The sequence below is a fragment of the Chiloscyllium punctatum genome, chromosome 50 (assembly GCF_047496795.1).
Source record: "Chiloscyllium punctatum isolate Juve2018m chromosome 50, sChiPun1.3, whole genome shotgun sequence".
NCBI lineage: Eukaryota > Metazoa > Chordata > Chondrichthyes > Orectolobiformes > Hemiscylliidae > Chiloscyllium > Chiloscyllium punctatum.
The window spans coordinates 9,258,879-9,263,108 of NC_092788.1; the positions used below are offsets into that span (position 1 = coordinate 9,258,879).

Below are 4,230 nucleotides of genomic sequence, written 5' to 3' on the forward strand. Positions count from 1 at the left end.
GAGAATGTGCAAACTCCACACAGTCAGTTGCCCGAGGCAGGAATTGAACCCGGGTCTCTGGCGCTGTGAGGCAGCAGTGCTAACCTAATGAGTAGGAATTGAATCGTCACTTGGAGACGCAACACCTACTTTAAAGATTTGACCACATTGACATGCTGTTATGGATATTTCGTACATTCTTAACTCCACCCAAGAAATCCACCAAGAAGACTCTGTCCTTTTGTGTTGTTAACCCTCTGTACTTCTCTGCAGCACACCATTTAAGTTAAAATACGCTCAGACTAATACAATATTCAAACGGTCAATGTGATTTTTTTTATTATTGCAACAACCTTTGTGACTTTGCAACAAACTGTGTAACATGAAACCAGTTCAACATCTATTTTCCCGGAATTTAACGCAGTACACATGGGAAACGTTATGCATCTGCTGAAAAATCACCTTCGGCTCTCTCTCCACATATGTCTGTTCACGTTTTAGATACTTGCAGTAAGTTTGTTGATCAAGGAGTCATTATCCAGAAAAGGTTGTTTCTCAATCCACAAACACGGGTATTTTCCCATAAACTTGGCTTTGCTCAATATCACCTTCTGTCCGTATCCCTCAACTCGACGATAAATTGAAGTTGCTCCATGTGACGCTCAAAATTAAAACTTCGGCACAGCACACCCCACTATACTGAAACAGAGATACTGTGCACCTTCAGCACAGGAGCAACACATTAATGCTTACCTCCACATTCCTGGTTTTACCTTAACGTTTGGGAAACCGAGTTTCTCTGATTCCATGGCTAGTAACGGGGATTATATGATCTTCTTCGCCAGTGGTTCTGTCCCCGAGTGAAGAAAGTGGTGAGGTACTCATTGTAAAGATTGATGAAATGTACAATTTCATCTTTCGCCTTCACTAACTCACGAGCTTTTTATTTGTTTTGCATCTGTAGAAATCTTAAAATCTTCATCTTGAACAGACTCAATGACAGATCTCCTTTGTGTCTCTGGCATCAAATTTCAAAATATAACCCCCCTCTGAATTCTTCCACCGCAGTCCGCTGTTTAGGAAGTGTTCCTGTTGTAGGATATGCACTTCCCCGTGTGTCACCTGCTGCTCCCAGCATGGGCTCTGGCACTGCACTCATTTTCCTTCTGACACTTGCTCACGGTGTTGCTGTGATCATACAGTGACTTGGTGTCGTACGACCCAGGAAAATAATACAGATCAAGGTTTTTGCATTGTTGAATTCAATTGTCAGTTTAGCCTTATTTTGGGTTTTGAAATTGTCTGTTCTGTACACAAGTGCGTGTCAAAAACATCTGAGCGGAACTTAGGTGTTCCAAATAATAACATTGAGCACTATGCACTCTCCTCCAGTCTGGAAAACAATTCCTCACAGGCAATTTAATAGACAATAGACAGCAGGTGCAGGAGTAGGCCATTCTGCCCTTCGAACCAGCACCACCATTCATTATGATCATGGCTGAACATCCTCAATCTGTATCCTGTTCCTGCCTTATCCCCATAACCCTTGATTCCACTATCCTTAAGAGCTCTCTCCAACTCTTTATTGAAAGAAAACCTCCTGCTGTCTCGGATTCTTCATTCCGTTGACTTCAAATCTTCACAGAATTCAACAGACCTTGTTACATATTCATTTCCTCAAATTTGTTCAGATCACTGTGTGCATAATGTGACAGTGGGAGTGCACTTGCCCCACAACTCAGGGGCCAGACCATCGTATTTGAACCGTACTGTGTTATTTATCATTTCACCAAAACCAGCGAGAAATATCTGCTGCTCAGCCTAATTTATGCAATTCAATTGTTCATAAGTTCATAGCTTGCCTTGATGCTATGACGAGGTGGCCGAGAGGTTAAGGCGATGGACTGTTAATCCATTGTGCTCTGCATGCGTGGGTTCGAATCCCACTCTCGTCGCTGTTATCAACGGCATTCAATTGTGTTGCTTCCAGTTGATCACAGCTGTCCTACTGAAACCGAAACTCTGATGTTCAGTTTATATGCATTGACGCTATGACAAAATCTCAAAGAATAGTTTGAGCCTGTTGACTAAACTGCATTGTAATGTTGGTTGCGTTGGCATAATGAATAAAAACTCGATTTTCTTTTTCAAGTCAAGTTGCTGTGAACGTTCTTTTCGTATGAAAGACATCCAGGAAAATCAAATACCGAGAGCTGCGAAGTGCATGTTTATGCAAAGGGATTCTTCATGAATGTTTTGTCAGATGAAATCTGGAGGAGGTTGAGTAGAAGTAATTCATCCTGGTGAGAAGAGCACAGTGAGACAGCACAAAATAATGGAGATATTTCAAAGGGGCAGGGCGTGGGTTTCGGGGCACTGAGAACTGGCTGTAAATGTGCAGTGGAGAATTGCCGATGTGGTTCCGTGCATGGGCACAGAGAGACTTGCACATTGGTCTCGCACTCGCCCCTTACTCTCGCCGTTGATGAATGCTGGACATCAGGCACAGATAAACACAAGATGTGGGAAGCAAACTCCCTCTCGTTGTGCACACACTGGATGCATCACATTGAACTATGAACAACTGGAGAAATCAGCATGTTACCTATAGGGAGTGAAACTAAACTGTGGATCAATAACCGCAGATTCATGCAACATAAACATGAAAAATGATTTAAAATGTAGGGTGTAGGTTTGCTCGCTGAGCTGTACGTTTGATATCCAGACGTTTCATTACTTGGCAAGGTAACATCATCAGCAGTAGTGACCTCCAAGTGAAGTGAAGCTGTTGTCCCCTGCTTTCTATTTTTATCTTTCTCCTCGATGGGCTTCCTGGGGTTTGTGGTGATGTCATTACCTGTTCATTTTCTGAGGGCTTGATAGATGGCATCTAGATCTATGTGTTTGTTTATGGCATTGTGGTTGGAGTGTTAGGCCTCTAGGAATTCTCTGGCGTGTCTTTGCTTAGCCTGTCCCAGGATAGATGTGTTGTCCCAGTCGAAATGGTGGTATTTTTAGTCCATGTGTAGGGCTACGAGGGAGAGAAGGTCGTGTCTTTTTGTGGCTAGCTGGTGTTCGTATATCCTGGTGGCTAACTTTCTTCCTGTTGTCTTACGTCGTGTTTGTGACAGTTCTTGCATGCAATTTTGTGTATGACATTGGTTTTACCCATGGGTTGTACTGGGTCTTTTAGGTTTGTAAGTTTTTGTTTGAGAGTGTTGGTGGGTTTGTGTGCTACTGGGATTCCGAGGGGTCTTAGTAGTCTGGCTGTCATTTCTGAAACTTCTTTGATGTATGGTAAGGTGGTTAGGGTTTCTGGCTGTGTTTGGTCTGCTAGTCGTGGTTTGTTCTTGAGGAATCTGCGCACTGTATTTTTTGAGGAACTGTTCGTCTCGAATACGTTGTATAGGTGGTTCTCCTCTGTTTTCCGAAGTTCGTCTGTGCTGCAGTGTGTGGTGGCTCGTTGGAATAGTGTTCTGATACAGCTTTGTTTGTGTGTGTTCGGATGGTTGCTGGTGTAGTTAAGTATTTGGTCACAGTTTGTCGGTTTTCTGTATACGCAGGTTTGTAGTTCTCCGTTGTCCTTTCTTTCTACTGTGACGTTCAGGAATGCGAGTTTGTTGTCGGTTTCTTCCTCCTTGGTGAACCTTATGCCTGTGAGGGTGTTGTTGATGATGTTAAATGTCTTTACTATCTTGTTTCGTTTTGTGATGACAAAGGTGTCATCTACGTAGCGGACCCACATTTTTGGTTTGATTGTTGGTAGGGCTGTTTGTTCGAGTCTTTGCGTTACCGCTTCTGCTATGAGGCCTGATAGCGGGGATACCATGGGTGTACCGTTGGTTTGTTTGTAGACGATGTTGTTGAACGTGAAGTGGGTGGTGAGGCACAAGTCCACTGGCTTCATGATGTTCTCCTTGGTAAAGTGATTGATGGTGGTTGGTGTGTGTGTGATGGTCTCTTCTAAAAGTGTGGTTAGTGTTTCCTTTGCAAGGTCGATGTTGATAAAGGTGAACAGTGCTGTTATGTCGAATGAGATCATTGCTTCCACTTCCTCCACCTTGGTGTTTTTAGGCTTTCCTGGGTGGAGTGGATGGAGTGCTGTGACTCTTCTATGAGGTATTTCAGACTTGCGTGTAGTTCTTTGGCCAGTCTGTAAGTTGGTGTTCCGGGTAATGAGACTATGGGTCTGAGCGGGGCTCCTGGTTTATGGATTTTTGGTAGTCCGGTTCGACTTGTGCAACACATTGA

The 4,230-nt window shown here is 43.5% G+C and overlaps 1 non-coding gene across 1 annotated transcript; it reads left to right on the forward strand.

Moving 5' to 3' along the window:
- The first annotated feature begins 1,852 nt into the window (after positions 1-1,852).
- On the forward strand, positions 1,853-1,934 carry trnan-guu (transfer RNA asparagine (anticodon GUU)). Its single transcript has one exon. It is a non-coding gene; the product is annotated as a tRNA-Asn (tRNA).
- Positions 1,935-4,230: the final 2,296 nt, after the last annotated feature.